The sequence below is a fragment of the Macaca thibetana genome, chromosome 7 (assembly GCF_024542745.1).
Source record: "Macaca thibetana thibetana isolate TM-01 chromosome 7, ASM2454274v1, whole genome shotgun sequence".
Lineage (NCBI taxonomy): Eukaryota > Metazoa > Chordata > Mammalia > Primates > Cercopithecidae > Macaca > Macaca thibetana.
The window spans coordinates 51,902,037-51,925,035 of NC_065584.1; the positions used below are offsets into that span (position 1 = coordinate 51,902,037).

At 42.3% G+C, this 22,999-nt stretch overlaps 1 protein-coding gene across 1 annotated transcript in view; it reads left to right on the top strand.

The window, feature by feature from the left end:
* Positions 1-7,132: 7,132 nt before the first annotated feature.
* Positions 7,133-22,999, top strand: part of ATG14 (autophagy related 14) — a 457,705-nt gene continuing 441,838 nt past the window's right edge. Inside the window, exon 1 of the mRNA XM_050798257.1 lies at positions 7,133-7,136. The gene's annotated coding sequence lies outside the window, so the exon portion shown is untranslated. The remainder of the gene's footprint in view (positions 7,137-22,999) is intronic.

A 22,999-nucleotide genomic window follows, 5' to 3' on the forward strand; every position in this document is an offset into this window, starting at 1 on the left:
TGAGTTTCATTCAAATTTATAATCCACTGGGCAACACTGAATTGAATCTATGTTCGAAGGCTGTTGTGGAATAAAGCCATTAAAACTATTTTAAAGTCTTTGTCTCTGAAATTCCTTTCCAATTTATTTCCAATAATACCAACTCTGCCTAGTCTTCTGGATGCAATACTCAAGGTGTTCTTTCTCTGTGCACTTAGTAGAGGGGAGAGACCAGGGAGATCCCACAAATATTTTAGAGGCTTTTTTCCAAAGGGGCACCAATCTTCTTTATCTCCCATATGAAACATTTTCTACCTATCTCACTGAGTTCCTATGAAAACTGAGCTTTAAGGAAAACTGAAAGCACCATGAGCCTTTGAATCAGAGGTTTTGATAACTACTATTATTATTATTTGCTATCACAAGAGACATCCACTGTTTTGTCTTCTGAGGAATGTACCTTTCGCTAAGTTCCAAACATGATTTTAAAGAGAGCAGCTGTCAATTTATAGAACATGCCTCCCTGGCCACAGTGATTGTTCTAGAGGTATCATGTGACTCAAACAGGAACAATCATGGCCACCTACCCTGTGGGGTAAATAATATAAGCTTTGGAGGAAATATACATTGAAAGGTCTTTAGAAATAAAAGAAGTCTCAGCTGCACAGGATGTCCTGTCTGGAACCAGCCAGATTTGCATTCTAGTTCAAATATATAGAATATTTCTTGCACACGACTCCTAATCTTCCCTGCCTCACCTCTTATCCATCCTCAGTGACAGTTCTGTCTAGGTTTTGACCAGCTCAAGCAGGCATGACCTGATAGCACCTCTCCTCTACAAACTTTTCATGTCCCACCCTGGGACTAGCCAAGAAGGATGGATTCAGATAAGAGCGACCTAGAAACGCAGGGGAATTAACACTTTGCAGAGCAACACTTGACCATAGGGGAAATAAACCAACAGATAAATGTTCCCTTTTTCTCTTTCCTCAGACAGACAGCTCTGAGAGGTATTTCAGATGGTCCTGTGAGATACAGCACGCAGGCTCTATCTGGCTCGGAGTGGCCAATTATAGCTCTGTGACCTTGAGCAAGTTACTTTCAAAGGGTATACTATCACTTTCCTTGAAGCTCTCCTTTAAGCCACCTTCCTGACACCATGGTCACCTATTGTAAAGGTCAGCTGTGACCCTATATAACCCGCTTTACTGACAATCAAAAAATACATCTTTCTCTCCAATTCTTCTTTATAATCTATCAGAATCCCTAACAGTCCATCCCCATTTTAATTACACTTACTTCAAACTTTAATAAAGATCATGATCATTCATACTTTGTCTCTTTTCCAGATAATTTCTGCTTTTTTCTTACCTCACAGTGCTTACCTTCTAAACCTCTGTGTCACCATGGTAAGTAAAATCTCTCCAAACTCTTCACACTCTTTTAAGAGGCAAGATGGTGTTTTGTGAAAGAGCAGAAAAAACTCTGGACAAAGAATCAGGATTCCTGGGTTCCAGGTCCGACTTGCCAGTGATGGCCTCAGGGGCCTACGGCAAGAGCCGCCTCCTCTCAGTTCAGTGTCTTCAAACATAAAGAGATGACCAGCAAGGTCATTTCCAAAGCTCCTTCTTGTCCTAACTTATAGGGTCTAAGCCAAATGTTATAGCATTCTGAGGTGGCCTTGGGTCAGTCATTTGACTTTGATGCCACCATTTGCCTCCTCAATTGTCCCAGCTCCCTCATTCCTAAACCACAGGAGGCCACACCAAGACAGTGGCTGAAGAGTGTCTACCTGACTGCCATGAACGCATGCAAAATGGTATGGAGGAAGACTATTCAATAGCATGAAACGCATATATCCAAATGTATTCATAGTAAGAACACTCCTTGAGGAAAAGGAAGGATAGAAAAAAATGTTTTAAAGTTTATAGTTATAACCAGATTATGAGTGATTTTTTTCCTTGTGGTTGTTGAATTATCTAAGTTTGCTACAATAAGCATGTATTGTTCATTGTAATAATATTTAAATAAGATTATGAACTGAAACTGCTCTGCCCATAGGCCAGGCAGGCAGCCTCTAATGCTGTGGCCTGAGCCTCCATCCTGAAACATCTCCCTGAGCAGCAGCTCCCACGAGGTCTTTCCTTCTCAGCCTTATTTCCCACCGTTCATCTCACCCACTCTGTGTTGAACAACAAACAAGGCAGTGTCTCCAGGAGGCCCCCGCTAAAGGATTATGTGCTTTCTTGAGGAAAGCAGGAGACCCGCGAGCTTCGTCTGGCCCTCCACATTGGTACACAGAAGCAGATTTGCTTCTCATATCAGTTCATTCTCGACTTGGACGGCAGTAATAAGTGACCCCCCAATGTCCTGAGAGTGCTGGGAACAACCTAGGGGTCATGAGCCAGAGAACGTAGGCCCTTGAACCAGCTTCTGGGTAAAGAAATAAGGAGGGAAGAGAAAAAGAGATGTCAAGGATGGTGAAAAGCAGATGTGATCCAAAAAAATCATTATTAATAGCAACCTGTTTAATATCAGGTGTCCCAGGTTTGACAATGTTGAGAGAGAAAAGTTGTCTCCAAGTGAACAGAAAGGGAGAAAAGACTGGATTCTGGGGTCAAATAGAACTGGTTCCAACCCCACTTACTAGCTATTGCTCCTTTAAAAATGTTACTCAATCTCCTTCAACCTGTATTGTTTACTCCTTAACAGTAAAACGGGTAAGAAAAAAAATAAATAACCCTATCTTGTCAGGCTATTTTGAAGACTAAAAGAGACAATATCTCTGAAGGGCCTAAAATAAGACCTAAAGTAGATCCTCCTATATAACTCCTACTATTAATAATTTGAATTATTATAATAAGTAAGGTTGCCTTTGGATATTGCTCTTGATAATGTGAATGGTTTCTGACGACCTGATGGAATTCACATAGGTAGTCACAAACCATTCACATGATCATTGATAGGTTTATTTAACAAAAATCTATCAAGCACTCAAGTACCATGTTCTGGGGAAATATGTCTATGCCCTCAATGTGCAGCCAGTTTGGTACATGAGGGAGACATCTAACAGACAGTGGGGTCACAGTGTAACGGGTGGGTGGAAGGTAGGAATAGGAGTTTCAGGAGTGTTAGAAAGAGAGATCACTGCCTGGGAGAATTGGGGAAAGCTTCACAAAGAAGGCAAGGTTTTATCTTTTTGAGGAGGTTTGTTTTGGTAGAGAAGAACAGGGAGGGCATTTTTATGTGCAGAAACAGAATTGTGGAAGGGATAGGGCGTATTTGGGCAATGGGGTGACTTTCAGTGTCAACAGAGTACATTCGGGTCAGGAGATGTGAGAACTGAAATTGGAGGCCAGAACCAGACTGTGATGATCTTACACACCATAACAAGGAATTTGGCAAGGTGGAGTCAGCACAAATCTTTAAGCAGGTGAGTGACTCAATCACGTTTACATTTTCACTCTGATAGGAGACTGAACTCAAGTGAGAGAAGCCTCGAGCAAGAAGACCAGAAAGGAAGCTATTGTAATGATCCAGAAAGGAAATAATGAGACCCTAGTAAGACAAGGACGATGATAAGAAGTGGGGTGGATTCAGAAGCTATTTCAGAGACAGAATTGAAAGGATTTGGAGACTGGCAGGGGAAACGAGGAAGATGGATGAGTTCCAGGTCCTGGCAAGGTATCTAGCTCTAAAGACAGGATGGCTGACTTCACTGAGAGACAGGAAGGGAGCCCACTTTGAAGAGATGCTGAATCCAACTTGAGTTTGAGGTGGCTGAGGGGCATGTGGGTAAGATACTTGGCATAATGTTGGAAATATGGATCAGGAACTGAAGAGAAAAGTCAGATGCAAACTTTAGAATAATCAGCACGTGGGTTGTCACTGATGCCTTGGCAATGGTTAAGATCACAAAGGAAAAGAATTGTACATTGGAACGGGGCCAGTGACTGGTGGGAGCATACATCCAGGTTTGCCCGGGGTGGTCCTGGTTTACACCTGTTGTCCCAGCATCATTATTAATAGCAACCTGTTTAATCTCAGGTGTCCCAGGTTTGACCATAAATTATACTGTCCTCTTATCAATGACATAACTCTGGGAACCATCAAAGATTGAAAGAGACAGGGCTGGGAAATCAAAAGGTTGGAGGAAACCAGGAAGGAGAGTATCTTTAACCAGGTAGGGAATAGTCTCTAATTAAATGTGTACATTCTATACTATCAAATAAAAACTCCAACAAAACTTTTATTGGAACTTGATCATTTAAACTAAAGTCATCCTTTTTCAAAAAAAATAGGCATAAGAGATAAGCCATGAAAATTCCCAGACAGAAGCAAAAGGAGCAAGAACTAACTTCACCATGTTTTAAATTGGTTATAAACCTGCAGCAATAAAACAGTTTGGTACTGATGGAGGAATTGACAGAAACATCAATGAAATAGAATAAAGGGTATAAACGTAGAACCAAACACATATGGGAGTTTAATACATGGTAGACATGACATTTCTGATGGATGAAGCTAAGATATATTAATTATTAAATTATGTTGGGACAGCTGGCCAGCCATCTGGAAAAAAAATAGGCTAGATTTCTACACATTACTCCCATTCTAGATGCATAAAGCATTAAACATTTTCAAAAGAAACCATAAATGTACTAGAAAAAAGCATGGATTTTTAAAAATCACCCTGAGACTGATGCTGGGGTTAAGAAGACCTTAATAACCATGATGCAAACCCCTAAATACATAAATAAAAATTTGATGGATTTACCTCGATAAAAATTGGTATTTTCTCCTGGGCAAAAAGAACATGAATAAAGCAAAAAAAAAAAAAAAAAAATTACAACATAGGAAAACATTTGTAACATATGCGGTAGACCAATCTTGAGCTCTTATGAATTAGTAAGTAAAAGGCCAACAACCCAAGTTTTTTGAGGGAATAGAAGACATGTAAAGAAAAAATGACCATTAAACATAAGAAAAGATGCTTAATCTTATTCATAATTTTAATCACTTCCACTTCAGATTGGAAAAAATATACCACTTAATAACTGCTTTATTGACATACAATTCATATACCATAAAATTCCCCCATTTAAAGTATATAATACAGTGGGTTTTCATATATTCACAGAGTTGTGTAACCATCATAGTATTCCCTCTGAGCCTCAGTAGGCCTGGGGTGATTCTGGGGTTGTTCTCGTGAAATTGCTGTGAGAAATGATTGGAAATACGCATGTAGAAGATTTGGGACAGTGCCTGACCTATAGGAAGCCCTCAGCCAATAGGAGCAGTTATGGTTATTACCTAGAGGAGTCACATAGTAAATCAGGGGTGAAGCTGATGGTGGCACAAGACCCATCTTACCCACAGGGTTTTCTCCCTGTCATCTGGTTGCTTCTGCGCCATGACTTGAGGAGGTGTAGGTGGGGAAAAGGCAATGACATCAATTGTTTGAAAAACCCTGAGATGGCTAATGATTGAGTCAGCCATAACCACTTCCATCAGCTAACCCAGCGATTCTCAAAGTTAAGACTGAACACACTTTCACACACTTCTACGAGTTTTTCCTATGTGTATATTTCATAAACATCTCAAAAATTTCATAAATATCTCATAAAATTAAAATGAAAAGTTGGGCAGAGAAAACAAGATTCAAGAAGACATTGCCTTCCAAAATAAGATACTAAACAAGAGATAACAATTTTCAAGATAGGTAACTGATAACAAATTAATCAATTCATAAATCCTTCATGCACACTGAGACTATAAAAGGGATATAAAATTGAAAATCTCAAAGTGTTTCAGAAAATAGCCTTTGATATGCTGAGGTTCATGTCCTATTAAGGTTTGAGGTGGACACCACTTGCCCTTTACATCAGAGGATGCAATTTGTATACCCTGCAGCTGGGGGTCAAAGTGGACTGGTTTCTGGCACAACTCACCTACTTACCCAACACCAAAAATTAGCCATGCCATTCAAGAATCTGTTGGAAAACCTTCCTACAAAACTACAGAGGAAACCTACTTCAGATCTCTGTACCAGTCAGCCTAAGTCCTTCATTCATAAATAAAAGGAATCTCAAAGAAGTTAGATTTTTGAAGGGAACCAGAAATATGAAAGGGAAAGACCAAATAAAACAACTGAACCTTCCCAGGAACCAGAAAATTCAAGGAATAGAAGAAAACTTAAAAATTCTAAATCAGTATCCTCAGAAAGATTCAAGAGGATTTTGCTTTCACAAAATATGAATGCTCCTATGAAAAGAAAGCATCAGGAAAAAGGAAGAGTACATGGATATTTAAAACATAATTGCCAAAATGAAATTATTCAACAGAGAGGTGGAATATTAACATAGACATGGCCAAGGCTGAATTGGTGATCTGCAAAACAAAGCCAAAGAAATCTCAAAGAATTTCAAACCAAGTGACAAAGATAAAGTTTTGTAATTGAAATGTGGGTTAGTTGCTCACTGCATGCAGAGTCCAATTAAAAAGAGCAAGGTCTGATATGAAGCAAGTATATTTATTCTGAAGCTAGCTTGGGGAAGAGGCACAGATGTCCTGCCTTAGTGCCCCACTTTTAGAGCAGAAAGTAGACACTTTTATAAGGTAGAGGAGAAAATGAGCAAGGGTAGGGGCCCCTTATCTACTGGGCAGTTGAGTTGGTGCTTTCCAGGTTGTAAAGTGGCCAAGCGGGCATGCTTTCAACATGCCTTCCTGAGGCAAGCCCCTGGAGGTGAGAGTTCTGTGGGAGCATGCGTTGGTCTGCAAATCAACTGTCAACTCTCAAGGAGAGGTCTATCTTGGGGCACACAGATGAACTTGCCCCGTAGGGAATGTCTGGTGAGGGGGAGGTGAAGGCTATATTTGCATTTCTAAAGGGCTAAGAGGTGGGAAGGAGGGTGGGGGAAGAAGAAAAGAAATAAAAGAAGAGAGAGAGGGAAAAATTAATTAAACTGCCTCTTAGAAAAATGAGAATACTTGGTTACAGTTTGAAAAGAAAGTCGAAAAAGACAAAGAAGACCAATCCAGGCGGTCCAACATCTGCTTAGTAGGAGTTCAAAAGAGAGACAATGGCCGGGCATGGTGGCTCAAGCCCCTAATGCCACCACTTTGAGAGGCTGGATCATGGGCGGATCACGAGGGGGATCACGAGGTCAGGAGATCGAGACCATCCTGGCTAACACGATGAAACCCCATCTCTACTAAAAAATACAAAAAAAATTGGCCGGTGAGGTGGTGGACACCTGTAGTCCCAGCTACTCGGGAGGCTGAGGCAGGAGAATGGCATAAACCCGAGAGGCGGAGCTTGCAGTGAGCGGAGATCCGGTCACTGCACTCCAGCCTGGGCGACAGAGTGAAACTCCATCTCAAAAAAAAAAAAAAAAAAAAAAAAGAGAGACAATGAGATTATACCTGGTTCAAAAGAGAGAGAAGAGAAATTTGCATGAGGAAATAATAATAGGATAAACAAACATAAGAATTTTCTGAGCTAAAGACTCAAGTTAGATTGAGATAGGTCTACAGGCTCCCAACCGGGTGAACTGCGGGAAAAGTGACATTTACACACATTCTGATGAGACTTCAGAACTCCAAAGATAAAAATTCCAACACTTCTCAGAGAGGGAAAAACAAGTCATCCATGAAGAAGTACTAAGATGGCATCAGACTTCTCATCTGCATTACAAGCTGTCAGAAGACAATCGAGCAAATTCTTTAACATTGTAATGACATGAGTCATTCTGTACCTACCCATGCCAGTTATTGATTTATGGCCTCTTGACTCCAAATTCTCCCTTTTTGTTACTCTGTGAAAATGGATCTGGATCCTGTATTTTCCCTTGCCTGGTTTCACTGAAACACTGCCAGTAGAGAGCCCTGAAGAGACATCTCTGGGGAAGAGAGATTTATTTGCATGCTGATTCCGGAATGCTCCCTTGGTGGGCTCCTATAGCACAGGCAGCTTCTTCAGCACCAAGCTGAAACTGCCTTTGCAAAAATTATAACAGAGAAAATTAGAACAGTGAGAGAGATCTGACCTAGCCAACTCCATCTTGTTTCTAACCTCCAAGCTACCCTTGTTCATTCCTGGGCATAGGCTGAACTAACTTTATGAAAAACTTATTTTATAGTTTGAAACAAAGATGTTAACAGTCCTTTCCCAAAACAAACTCCCTTTCTGCCTGGGGACTAGACTGTCTTTGCAGGACTAACAAATTAGTTGCGAGATTAGAAATTATGGCTTAGGAGTTATGCAGCTAGAGGCTGCAAGATTCTGCTCCTGGGGATACCAACACTATTATAAAACCTAAGATGACTGCTTCAGATATTTTACAGACCCTAATCGATCTGCTGGCACCACCCTAGATATATAAACTGGTTCATCTGGTCTTATGGCCCCAACTCAAGAACTGACTCAGCACAAGAGGACAGCTTCGACTCCCTGTGATTTCATCTCTGACACAACAAATCAACACTCCTGACTCACTGGTCCCCTACCCACCAAATTATCCTTAAAAACCCCCGATCTCTGTTCTCCCAAACAGCATGATCTGTGTGAATTAAACTCTTTCTCTGTTGCAATTCCCCTGCCTTGATAAATTGGCTCTGTTTAGGCAGTGGGCAAAGTGAACTGGTTGGGCAGTTACAAAGCTTCTCCAGTAGCCAAGTCCTGTAGTATAAGGCTGGCAGCAACAGACTGGAAGTCTGTTCCCCTGTAATCGTCCTCTGAGCAGTTTTGTAGTGCAGTGCATCTGGTAAGACACCTCCCCATGACCAGCTTTCCATAGCACCTTAGAAGGTCAATTTCCAACTGGCATGGTACTACAATGACTCCCCTGCTATGCAGTGAGCCATGGCTATGTCCTCTCCAACAAGACCTGGATCTCAGCTCTGGGAAAAGGAGGAGGGGAAGAGAAGAGCTCTTTCTGGCTGCTCTGTCTCAGCCCAGGGGTAGAATGGATCCTTGTATCTGTCATTCCTATATTTTTTAGAGTTCTCTTTCCTTTTTATTTGACAATTCCTCATTACTCCAATTCTCTGTTAAAGTTTATAATTCTTTATATTACTTTTCCTCTTCAAATTACTCTGTAATTTCTGTCTCCTGATTGGACCAGACTGACACACTAGACTTTAGGGGTCCAGATAAATATGAATCTTGTATGAGAGCAAAATAAAGGCATTTTCAGAAATCTAACAATGCAGAAAATTATTCAATAATTTCCAATAATTATTTGACCATAGAAAATAAGTATATATGTCATGAACTAGGAAATTGTGGAGGTTGCTTCAACTGGTCTTGCGTCATTTGGGCTACTTGGAAAAAAGTTGACAAAGACCCCGTCAGTCTCCAGAGAGGAAAAAGTAACTCTTCTTGCACTAGTGGAAATTGCAACCCATTAGAACTAATAATTGCTAACCCACTAGATCCCCACTTTCCAGGGGAATATGTAACCCTAGGAATCGATGGTACCAGTCTTGATCCCAGAGTCTGTATCTTGATATGAGAAGAAGTCCAAAAATGCTCTCCCCAGTGAGTGTTTCAAACTTTCTATGATGAACTAAATGTGCCGGTACCAGAAACTCCAGGAAAAACTAGAAACTTGTTTTTGCAAATACCCAAGCATGTAGCTCAGTCTCTTAATGTCACTTCATGTTTTGTTTGTGGAGGAACTGTAATGGGAGATCAGTGGCCATGGGAAGCCTGAGAATTAGTGCCTACAGACCCAGTTCCCAATGAATTCCTGGCCCAAAAGAATCACCCTGATAACTTCTGGGTCCTAAAAAGCCTCAATTATTGGGCAGTATTGCATAGTTAGAGAAGAAAAAGAATTTACCCACCCTGTAGGACGGCTCAGTTGTCGTGGACAGAAACTGTTTAATAGTGCTACTAAAACAGCCATTTGGTGGAGTTCAAACTACACTGAAAAGAATCCATTTAACAAATTTCCCAAGTTGCTGACCATGTGGACCCACCTGGAGTCCCATCGGGACTGGATGGCTCCCACTGGATTATACTGGATATGTGGGCATAGAGCCTATGCTAAGCTACCCGACCAATGGACAGGTAGTTGTGTTATTGGCACTATTAAACCATCTTTCTTCCTACTGCCCATAAAAACAGGTGAACTTCTAGGCTTCCCTGTCTACACTTCCTGCAAAAGGAGAAGCATAGCCATAGGTAATTGGAAAGATGATGAATGGCCCCCTGAAAGAATTATACAACACTATGGGCCTGCTACTTGGGGACAAGATGCCTTGTGGGGATACTGGACCCCCATTTACATGCTCAAACCAATCATACATTTGCAAGTTGTCTTAGAAATCATCACTAATAAAACCGGCCAAGCCTTGACTTTACTGGCCTGACAAGAACCTCAGATGAGAAATGCTATCTATTGAACTAGACTGGCTCTTGACTACTTGCTAGCAGTGGAAGGAGGAGTCTGTGGAAAATTTAACCTTACTAATTGCTGCCTACACATAGATGATCAAGGGCAAGTAGTCGAAGACATAGTTAGAGACATAACAAAGCTTGCGCATGTGCCCATGCAAGTGTGGCACGGATTTGATCCTGGAGCCATGTTTGGAAAATGATTCCCAGAGATAGGAGGATTTAAAACTCTTATAATAGGAATTATAGTAGTAATAGGAACCTGCCTGCTACTCCCTTAGGAGACAACAAAGGTTGCAGTGTCCCACCTCAGGAAGGCAGACTGAGCAATTTATTCACAGCTTTTTTTTTGGGAAAGGGCAGACCACCGGGTGGCCCATGAGACCCATTACTCAAAATAACCATCTGCAACCAGATAATGCTGACCTGCATACCCTACCCCTCATGTGCTTTGCCCGGCTCAGCCTGCATATTCCACCCCCATGTCAATTCTGGAGCTTTGCCTAATCAAAAAAGCCATAGCATGTCTTTCTGGAGAGTCAGTCAGGGAATTCTCTCTCTTTTGAGCGGTCTCCCTTATGTCTGAGAATAAGCTCCCATGAAGCCTTGTCTAGGAAAAGTCTTTTGGTTTCATGTCAATTTCTATTACATTGAGACCCCAAGAACCCATGGTTGTTAATAACAATGTGAAGAAAAAATAATACATTTGACTTGAGACATTCTTTTGTTTGGCATAGAATGCCATTTCCTTCTCTAAATCTTCATTCCTGCTAGTTGGTTTTACTGGGATTAATAGTTACGTAATTATATTATAAATGAAATTTATTGCATTTCAACTTTTTTTTTTTTTTTGAGACAGGGTCTCACTCCATTGCCTGGGGTGAAGGGCAATGGCGAGATCATAGCTTACGGCAGACTCGACCTCCCACACTCAAGCAATCCTCCCACCTCAGCCTCTCCAGTAGCTGGGACCACAGGCATGTGCTACCACACCCAGATAATTTTTGTAGTTTTTGTAGAGACAGGGTCTTACTCTGTTGCCCAGGCTGATCTCAAACTCCTGGGCTCAAGCAATCCTCTCGCCTCAGCCTTCCAAAGTGCTGGGATTACAGAAATGAGCCACAAATTCAACCTTTATAATCTATGTACAAAGTAGAAAGTCTGACTGCAACTGTGCAAATGTACATGGAACTAACAAATGTAAACCTTGAGGATATGAAAAAATATAATGACTGACCAAAGCTCGGAGGGAACAAGGGTGATGGAAGTGGAGGAAAGTCAGGACATCCTACGTTTCTTATTTTACGCATGAGGGAATTAACCCTTTTCCCATTTGCCCTGAGAATACTCGGCAGTGGGAATTGCAGCCACGCGTTTACCCCAAGATAACTTTGCCACACAATATCTTATTTTATTATTATTTTCATATTGGTCTAGTATATTGACTTTGGAAACAAAAGACATCACTCTATTTATAGTATTCTGTTTTTAGTGGTAGTATTTCCGTTAATATCAACAAAATATAGTAATTCTCGATCGCTGAAAATGTCAAATGCTAGAATTCTCAAACAGTTGTTGGCCCTTGAAGATTCATTTGATGACTCCGACTTTTCTGCTATAGATGATTCTGATTATTAAGAAAATTCTGATGTTGGTTGTATTTAGAAATAACTCAAAGAACAGTGTCGATATTTTATTTTCACATTGAAAATCAGTCAGATTTGCTTCAGCTTGAAGAGCGTGTATTTATTAAATGAGTGCTGGTAGCGAGCTGCACTTCTTTTTTCTAAATGGGAAAATTAATAAATACTGTCTAAAGTTGATGACCCAAGAAATAAATGTATCCCTGTATATAAATGTGTGTGTATTTTTAAAACTATGGTGGTAGCCAAAATGATTAAAAGAGAGTGGTAATTCAGGAAATTTTTACTTTTCTTTTTTTTTTTTTTTTCCTGAGACAGAGTCTTGCTCTGTCGCCCAGGCTGGAGTGCAGTGGCACAATCTCAGCTCACTGCAACTTCTGCCTCCTGGGTTCAAGCGATTCTCCTGCCTCAGCCTCCCGAGTGGCTGGGATTACATGTGCGCACCACCGTACCCGGCTAATTTTTGTATTTTTAGTAGAGACAGGGTTTCACCATGTTGGCCAGGTTGGTCTCGAACTCCTGACCTCGTGATCCACCCACCTCAGCCTCCCAAAGTACTGGGATTACAGGCATGAGCCACCATGCCTGGCCTACTTTTCTTTTTATACCTCTTCGATATTTTATATAAGTATGTACTTGTATTTCTTGAAAAATAAAGATAAATAACTAAATGAACAAATAAACAAATATTTTAAAAATAAAATGTGTTGATATGGAAAGCTGCCCAATATATATTAACTAAAGAAAAAAGTAGGGTTCAAAAGTGTGTTAAAAGCATAACAGGAAAGTTAACATCTATGCATATGTTTACTGATGCACAGAAAGTTTGTAGAAGAGTATATTAAAAGTTATAAATGATTTTTATAGTTGGGAAGTAGCAATGATTATAAAACAGAAGTGGGGAGAGTGGAGAAGAATAAGACCTTCAATTTTCAATGTATACCCTTCTATATTATTTGCATTTTTCAGCATGAGTATATATTGCACTTTTTTAGGTTTTTAATAAAGCTTTTGGTTCAAACAAATTCTTAATAAATCTCTTTTAAAAGGTGAAATGTTTACCATGAAGAATTAAGCCATGATAGGAGAACTGTAAGATATAACAAGAACTTTAAAAGATATACTAGGGCTAAGGGAGAGTACCAAGAAAGAGTAATCCTGGAAGAGGCTAAGGCTCAGACCACAATGGAGAAGGTACAACTGCAGACCAGTAAATGGCAGAATAGTTTGCTGGGTTGCCTGGACCGGAGCTGGTCCACAGTCACCAGGCAGACAGGAAACAGTCCTTTTAGAAAGCAAGTAAGGCCAGCTGGTGGAGGGCTCACAGAGGGAGCTGGGGGAACCACTGTGGGTAGGAGGCCTGGAGTGCACAATGGCTGTGTTGGGAGGGTTGTGGGAAGGTGATCCCCAAGGTAGGCCAGGTCACAAGGTTGCCAAAGGGCCACGGGTTCTGGGCTAACGTCTGAGACAAAGCACCAGCAAATGTCATCACACCAACCCCATCATCAACTGTGCAGCAGCAGAAAGTGGCCAGGAGAGTCTTTCTTCTACAATGTCCCTCTAGTGTCCTCTAATAAGAAAGCCTAACAGTACTCACTGTAAAGAAATGAGTACAGGAAGTCCATCCAGAGCACATATGGTAGACACTGAAAGTTGCAGGGTGAATTTGGGACTGTAGGGCCTGTATATTCATAATTAACGTGGCTTTCATGGCAGAGGCAAGTCAGACTGGAAGAGACGGAACGGTGATCAGAGTACGGTCACCTGCAAATAGCCCTGCTCAGCTCCCAGAGAAGGTGCTTGCCTGTGAGGGTGATGAGGGAATCTGAAAGAGTATTTTGAACTTCAAATCAGGAGCAACAGAGAACACATTCCCTACAATGGCAGGGTGGCATAGACAGCCCACTGCTTCCTCCCTCCTGGACATTTCTTGGTACTACTTCTACGTTTATAATTTGATGGGCAACAAAATACAAGAATTACAAGACACTTGATCATGAGCTTTGCCATGCTGCAGCCTCTGGCGCAGCCATAGCTGCACAGTCATCACAGCCAACTCCAATTCTCTCTCTGCAATCTGCTCACGTCACATAGAGTGTGTTTTCCTTCATTTGTCCTAAAATTCCTATCATTCCCTTTGGGTTGTCTGCAAATGGATCTTCATTATGTCCTTAATTACACTCTTACAATAGCTGATGTAGATACAGCTGATAGCCTGTCATTCCTTTGAGAAACATCCATTTATAGTTACAAATTTGGCAATGATCGCATTTCTTCCACCTATTCACTTCTCCCATTTGTAAGTAGGGAGATCATATAATTCATCACCCAAGCAGGACACTTAGGGGAGTGAAATGAGGAGCTAAAAATAATTAACAATCGCTAGTCAATCAGCAAGCATTAACCAGGACTGTCTGCGCAAACCAAAACATACGGTCATTCTTCTCAAACATCTGTAGAACTTCTTTCATGGAAATAGCTCCGTGTACAAAAAGGGAAATTGCTTTTAAAACTCACCAAATTCTTTACTACGTGGCTTACAAACACACAGAGAATAGGTGTCAGTAAAAATATGGGAAGACAAATACAGCCACATTTAAATGGGTATTCGAATCATTATAATATATACCTCCTCTAACCCCACAGGCAGGCAAGATAATTTGCATTTGAATTCATCTGCTTTTCCAATCAGTGTAAGAAATCTTCCTTTTTCTAAGCACAAAAGCAGAAATACCTCTCTCTGGTGGGACTTGATTATTATGATACAGTGATGTCCTTTAATTTTTTCTTTTTTTACTAGTTCTAGACCCATAAGAGAACAAACTGAAATGAATATTTCAGTAAAAAATAGTGGTAGCTGCTATAATTTTGGTGGTTTTCTGGGTCAGAATACTTCCAGTTTACATGAATCACAGAGCTGAATGAGCAAAATAAAATAATAAGCAATTCCATCTGAATTTAGGAAGAATAATCCAATAGAACCTCAACACGTGGATGCATTGAGGACTTTTCTCAGCTTCCCAACCCTGAGAGGTCTTGAGAAGTTGTTATTTGGCTTTCCAGGAGCAGTAACTAGCTACAGAGCATGTTCTCAAATTCCACTCTGTGCTGGAGTTCAGGCTGGCCCCCTCACTACCTGTGGTCAGTGGAGCAGACAGCTTGTGTACCCACCTGGCAGTCAGGCCTTTTCTATCCTTCTGGGTTGTATGTCTTCAGGGCTATAAGGAGAGCTGTGGTCCATGGATCTGGTTAGAAACTCTAGCCCTTCATAAACTTTCCTCAATCCTACGGTGACTCTAGTGAAGTACATGGGAAAGAAGTAGAAGGGCGTAGAACATCCTGACCTTTCTGGTTTCTTGTTTGTTTTTTGTTGGGGAAGGGGGTGGTGATGTCACAGATGGTTTTTCATATTTGAAAGATTCATGTCAGAGAAGTCATCAGACATTTTCTGGATGGTTCTTTATTGCCAGCAAGCTTAAAATGTTTTTTGTTTTTTGTTTTCTTAATTCTACTACCTCTTCCTATTCCCTTTCTTAGATATCGTCCAAATCTCTTCATTTCCAAGGAATCATATTGGTCGTTGATGCTTGGAAGATCCTATGATGGAGATCCTGTCCAGTGGCTGTTAAACCACAGCATCCATCCAAAGAGAAGCCCTCCCATGTCCTTAAGGCTTTGTGAACCCTCTAATATTCCTTTAGTGCTTTTGTAAAGGCATGATATCTGTTCCACGAAGGAGGCTGTGACTCTACTAGGAAGTCAAGGCACTTGGTTGAAATTTGTGCTGACTCACTCTCATTTGATAAAAGAAACAATAACTTGTTCCCAGGGCAATCCTCCCCCAGTTGGATTTCCAAGAAATGAAGCATCGATAATTTAAAACAGTGTTATAAGTATTTGCAGAACACAAGTCCCCTAAGATGCTTCCCCAGTCATTGTATCATTTTGTTTGTGCTTCTATAACAAAATACCACAGACTGGGTAATTTATAAATAATATAAATTTATTTCTCACAGTTCTGAAGGCTGGGAAGTCCATGCTCAAGGTAATGGTAGGTTTGCTGTCTAGTGAGGTCTGCTCTCTTGCTTCCAAGATGGCACTCTGTTGCTGCATCCTAAGGAGGGGACAAATGCTGTGTCCTCACATGACAGAAAGGCAAAAAGGACACTTCCTTCAACCTCAAACCCTTTTGTGAGGGTTCTAATCCCGCTCATGAGGGCAGAGCCTTCATGACTTCATCAACTGAGAAAGGCCATACTTCTTAACACTGTTGTATTGGGAATTAAGTTTCAGCTTGAATTTTGGAGGGGAACCACCCTTTATATCACCACAGTTATATATGTTTGGGAAATTCTACTCACTGCAACCACCTCTGGGAAGTTTATAATGTAGGTCATATAATAAATGCTCTGAGAAATCCTGCAATTAAAAAAAAATCTTTTTGTGGTTAACCCAGCATATCTAAAGTGTATTTTACCACTGAATCCTTGTTTTGCATATCACTTATTAACATCCCAGAAGACATTTTTGGAAGTGTTTTTTAAAAAACTGAAGGAAGAAAGAGAGTGAAGGAAGATATTCATGTCATAAAAAATGGTACGAAAAGTATTTTTCTTCATGAAAAGAATTCATATAATACCATCTTTGTGGGAATTAGAAACTGTGTCCTACTAGAAGAATCAATTTTTAAAACATGTCCCTTCCTTGCACTGACAGACCCATACCAGAGCAAATAACTTTGCCAAGGATGCTGGCTAGGGGTTTCAGCCCCACTTTCATCCCCTTGGCCAAACATCCTTGTGCAGGGAACAACACACACCATTGTGCACGGAGGCCCTACTTGATCCCATGCAAATCTGTGACACATTCATTGTTCTTCCCATCACCAAACACAAGGAGACTAGGAGAGCCCATCACAGTGAAACCCTCACCTCTGTCCAGATTGCAATGATTTTATCAGAACATCTTAAGACTTAGGCATAAAGGAAAATCCAGGCTTACACAGGAACTGGTATGAACATGAAAATTTCCTGACCTGCTTTTAAAGCACCTAACATAGATGATGTTTGCTTAACAGCTCTTCCCGGCCCTCAGCCCTCACATGTGCCCCCCTTTTCTCAGGCATTTGTTTTTCAGAGCAACTCACACACCTCTCTGTCTCTTTGGGAGAGCTGTGCCACTCAAGCACCTTGGGATATGCTGGCGGAGCGTGCCACATACTCCCCTCTCCACAGCACAGAATTATGGCTCAGGACCTAGATGGCAACCTTTAGCCTTGGCCATGTGGTCTAACATTCTGTCAGAAGTACCTTTTTTAATGTGTGAACTGTGTTGTTTGTGGGTGGCTGTACATCCCCTTTTGCCAGTTGCTTGGCTCTTTGAGATCGGTATCTCAGTGGTTCAGATGAGCTGGTCCCATAAATCACAGAGAGGAGAAGGGTTAGAGGATAGAAAGAAACAAGGCATGTGGCATATGGAATTTGTCCAGAACCACTCAGATGCCTGCTAGTTACAGTGTTGGAGCTCACTCTCTCATATCTATGAGATTAATTCACCCTTCTGTTATTGTTATTATTTGTTCTGGGAAGTTTTTGTTTTACTAGAACATCTGGCACTATAGTTTCACACCCTGGGGTTTCCTGGAAACACTCTCAGGGAGGAGTTCGAACCTTTGCTACTGGAACTCGCCTGGGCCTGAAATGTGGTGAGCTGTAATCTCAGCCCACGTCACGTTCTCTCCCTTGTTTCCTTTGCAAAACATCATTATAATCAGTCCCACTGTTTTTCAATGAGAGGTGCTGGCACCAAGCCCAGAGATGGCTGCCCAGGCCTTGTCCTGCCAGGAGTGGAGATAACATGGGCCTGATACAAAGCCCTCTGACCACACCTCTGGGTAGCTCCTACCCTGAAGCACAGCCTGGCCTCCCGGATGAGGTCAGAGTGCCAAGCCCAGGAGCAGGCTGGGTGTGCACCAGGTCCCACCCTGGGATCCTGGTCCTAGTCACATTGTTAACCATGAGCCCTACCTGCCTGTCCTCCCAATTTATATAGGATAGCCACAGGGCCCCTTTCAGTTTTGAAAGGCCCTGATGAAATGAAGAACATGACTCGAGAGTCTCTGGAAGGGCCCCATCTCCCATTCCTTTTCTCATGGAGTCTCTCCCTCTCCTTTCTGTCCTTGCCTCAGCTATGTCGTCTGCAGCAACTGTTTGCAGAAATTCTCTTCCCCGGCATCTTTAGAGGCTGGCTCCTTGGCCTAAGACTGCAGTGTCAATGTCAACTTTCCTAAGAAGGCTTCCTTCTCTGACCCCCCAGGTGAAAAGGGCCACTGAGCAGCTCAAGCACTTCAGTCCTTTAATTATCTACATGGCACTAATCACTCTCTTAGAGTGTGCTCCTAGGTTTGCCTCTTGGATTTTTACCTGACCTTACCTGCTAGACAGGGAGCCTGTCTTGTTCACCTAGAATAAATGCCTTGCACTGTGAAAGGAAAATAAATCTTGGGACCCCAAACTCACTAAGCCAAAGGGAAAAGTCAAGCTGGGAACTGCTTAGGGCAAACCTACCTCACATTCTATTCCTAAAAAGATAGCTACTAAATTTAAAAAAATAAAATAAAAAAGCTACATACCTTCCTCACAAGGAATTTCCTTGTGGACAAAGGACAGACAGAACTCAAAGGCATCCCTCTTCTCACCGAGATAAATGCATATCTGACTGCCTCCTTTGGAGAGGATAATCAGAACCTCAAAAGAATGCAACCATGTGTCTCTTACCTACCTATGACCTGGAAGCCCCCTCCCCGATTTGAGTTGTCTCACCTTTCTGGACAGAACCAATGTACTTCCTACACATATTGATTGATGTCTTATGTCTCCCTAAAATGTATAAAACCAAGCTGTGCCCCAACCACCTTGGGCACATGTCATTAGGACCTCCTGAGGCTGTGCCATGGGCATGCGTCCTTAACTTTGGCAAAATAAACTTCCTAAATTGACTGAGACCTCTCTCTTGTTTGTTTTTGTTTTTGAGACAGAATCTCTCTCTGCCGCCCAGGCTGGAGTGCAGTGGCCGGATCTCGGCTCACTGCAAGCTCCGCCTCCCGGGTTTATGCCGTTCTCCTGCCTCAGCCTCCGGAGTAGCTGGGACTACAGGCGCCCGCCACCTCGCCCGGCTAGTTTTTTGTATTTTTAGTAGAGACGGGGTTTCACCGTGTCAGCCAGGATGGTCTCGATCTCCTGACCTCGTGATCCGCCCGTCTTGGCCTCCCAAAGTGCTGGGATTACAGGCTTGAGCCACCGCGCCCGGCCAAGACCTCTCTCTGATATTTGGGGTTCACACCACATAAGTGCTGAATTAACATTTGTTAAAAACACACTGGCCCTACTCCTTACTAGTGTGATCTTGGGAAAGTTACTTAACATTTGTGTCTCAGCTTCTTATCTTAAAAATAGAACTAATTATAGTGCCTAATTCCTGGGATTGTTGAGATAATTGGACAAAGTAATTCTTGTGCCATCCTTAGCAGAGTGCCTGCACAAAGTGAGCCGCTCAACAAGTATTAGCTATTATCATTAGCAACATGTTAACCCATTCGCACTTGGTCACCTCCCAGTGCTCACTAGTTTCCAGCTTAGCTGGTCCTGAAGGAGTGGAGAGGAAAACAGAACACGGGGAAGGCCAGGCCTTTGAAGGCACTGCAGGGAAATGCGGAAGAAAGAAATGCACCAGAAAGGAATGCCTCCTATTTCTCAGATAAGGACTACTCCTTTCGAAAGGGTTCTTTCTTTCTGCCTTTTCCTTCTCCCCCAGTCCCTGCCAATGCCACACAACTGAACCTGGCCCTACACTTGTTAAAAGCAGCAGGGGCCAGAGGTCAGTGACACTCTATAGACACGTGGCTCAGCCCTCCAGCTGGGCTGGGGGACGAGTGACTGTACTTCCTAGTTGTGTCACTTAAAAGTAGGGCAAAGATGTCTGATAAGTCACATGATTCAACCTCAGCTACGACAGGAAGAGGAGGAAGGTCAGCTGGCTTCAGTTGTAACCATGGTCCAATATGGGCTCAAACTCATGACATGGTTCATATGTTCTGCACCAGGCACACAAGGCCATTTTGCCTGAGGATTTGGCATTTACCAGGAGATGGTTTATGCAGCTACCCAAAGGGAATAAAGAGACTGATTTTCACAAGGAAAAGAGACCCTGCACTCTTCTGGAGCAGAGACTATCTCTTGATCATAGCTTCCCTCTGCCCGCAGCCCACCCCAACGGAGTAGGCACGGCCAGCTCCTCGTCTTCCCAAACCAGCCCATTGCTTTTAGCCCCCCATCAAGATAATGTGGATGTTCTCAAACACTGATCCACAGACACCACCTGGTGTGTCAATGACCAGGTTGGGTCATCTCATGGCCACTGACACTGAGCTCTCCCTCTTTATTACCACCCAGGCAGGTGCGGGGCTTAGTAATGATGCAGTCTCTTTGGGTCAGTCTGGTATCTCCATCAAGTTGTGAATCTTACTTTGTCCACATTGTGATGTCTCCTGCCCTGGAAAAGATAAATCCCGGCTGGGCAAACATCTGTCTACCTAACAACAGAGAGGGGGAGGCTGCAGACCTCAAGAAGTTCTTGGCAGCTCGGCCCTGCAGAAGACACAGAGGCTTGACAGCTCTTAGTTTAGGTTCTTCCATAAACCAACCCTGAGACCAGGATTTAGGTGCGAGTGTTTCTATGGAGGTGACCAGAATGCACAACGACTGAGCTGGAAATTGAGATAGGGAAAGAAGGTCAGCCAATTAAGGGGCATAAATCAGAAATTTACAATTGCAGATAGCCAGGGCTCAGTCCTACTGGGACCCTCTTAGGGACTGTGCAGAAGATACCTCAGAATTGATCACTGTGTCCCTTATTTGGCTGAGCAAGGCTCCCGGAGTATTGATTTCCCAGCACTTCAAGTCTGTTCCCAGGAAGCACAGCCAGAGAACATTCTCGTCCAGGGAGCCGAGGAAGCCATTGTGCCTGTACAGGAGCTATCTGTGAATGATGTCCACGATAGACTAAGGGGACTTGGGCCAGGCCCCAACAACTCCTGCTACATCTGATGACAGATAATGAGCTTGTTAGAATAGTGTCCCACGGGTAGAGGTGTTTTAGAATATCTTGGATTTTTCTTAACTTCCAAGAAACCCTCTCAAAAAGTCCTTAAATAGACACAGTTACATAAATGAGCCTCTTTATGATTTCTTTGAAAGAATGATTCATATGCATGAAACAAAGCCTTCCCCACTTGTGGCTTGGGTTTTGCCCTTCCTGGAATCTTAATCCAGGACTCTAAAGCTCTGAGAAGGAAGTTTGGACACTGGGAGGAGGTCAGATCTCACCATTTCTCCATGGAGACCAAGCAGGAAAAGAGAGTAGTCTGTTTTACAGTGCTTTGAAGTTCAGATGAAAAGCCCAGCAGGGAGGCACACACACCCTTCCACAAAGTATGGGTGTGAGGTGGCGAGTTCAGGAACTGGTGGAATAAACTGAATTCTACTGAGAAAATATGATCTCTCCCCCCAGGTGCCCCTCCACCACCCATCTAGACGTGCCTACTTTCAAAAGCCGTGGGCAGAACAGGCTTACTTTGAACAACAGAACCATATCAGGGAAAATTTCCTGGAATTCAGACATGGAAAAACCTCACCCAACTACCATGTGATACCTTGATCCATGGAGCTCCCACTCCCCTCAGGCACTGTTAACCCCTATAGGGCCTTCGGATAATATCCTCATTCAACTAAATGTCACATTGGTCTTTGCCAACAAAGAGGAATTTTCCACATGCTTTGCTGCCTCTGTTACATTCTTGAAAATGGCAGGTGATTCTGCATGGAAAGTTCCAGGAAGGAAGAAAAGTCTCCTTATTCCTGGGCTACAACCCACATTGAAGGTCCACCATTGACTAAAAATATGGGAGTAGGTCAAGAGGTTTTCTGCAACTACAGCTTTAGATTAAAAATTGCTCATAAACAGTTCACCCAGGTGATGGTGAAAGGGTCACAAGGTAGACCACAAGGAAGTCAGGGTCCTGTCCTGTATTCTTGTTGACTCTCTTACTAATTTTGTGGCCTTGGATGAATCATTTGACCTATCAAGACCTATAAATTGATGGGTCAGTTAGGAATAAATACAGTCAGTTCTTAGAACACTGCCCCGTACCTAGAACAGAACTTCAGCAATTACAACTGTGCCATAGTCCCTAGAAGAGTGCCTTGCCTACAATATTTGGTGATTGAATGAATGAGTGAATGTGGTAAACATGTCTACTGCTGACTCCTATACCCAGGGCAGACATTACTAATCAATTTGTGATTGTTGTTCATACAAAAAGTAGATGCAGTGTCAGAATTCTGCTCAGCATAACTCTCCAGACAGGCACAACCAATCTATTAGAGATCACATGTGAAATGATATCTATTTGCCATTCCTGAATAAGCTCTAGGATTTTTCCACATTCAACTTTCCTGGTAAGGGAAATACTAAAAGATAGATGGATTGTCACTCAGAGAAAATAAAACATAATTGAATATTTTGATCTTGTTTGCATAAGAATCGATATTTCTTCATCCTGACTAGTGCAGGAAATGCATTTGTTCAGTGAAGACGCCATAATATCAGGCTACTTGGAGTTCTTGCAGCCAAACCCACATTCCTAGAGCCCTGTGGGAGCCATTCAATTTCTCACCCCAATCATGTAGAAGAAAACCAGCTCCAAGGCATATCCCCATCCTGGCAATTAGACATCTTTGGTCAGTGTTAACTCTAGAAGGGTGTAATGTCTGGGATCTGGTTCATCATCTGAGGGCCATAGTCCCCACCAAGTTCACACTGGTGAAATATCAAGGACAATAAAAGGAAAAAGAAGCCACAGAGAGGCAATAGAGAGTGAGATAGGAAGAGGGGATTTTCAATACAGAAATCTTCAACA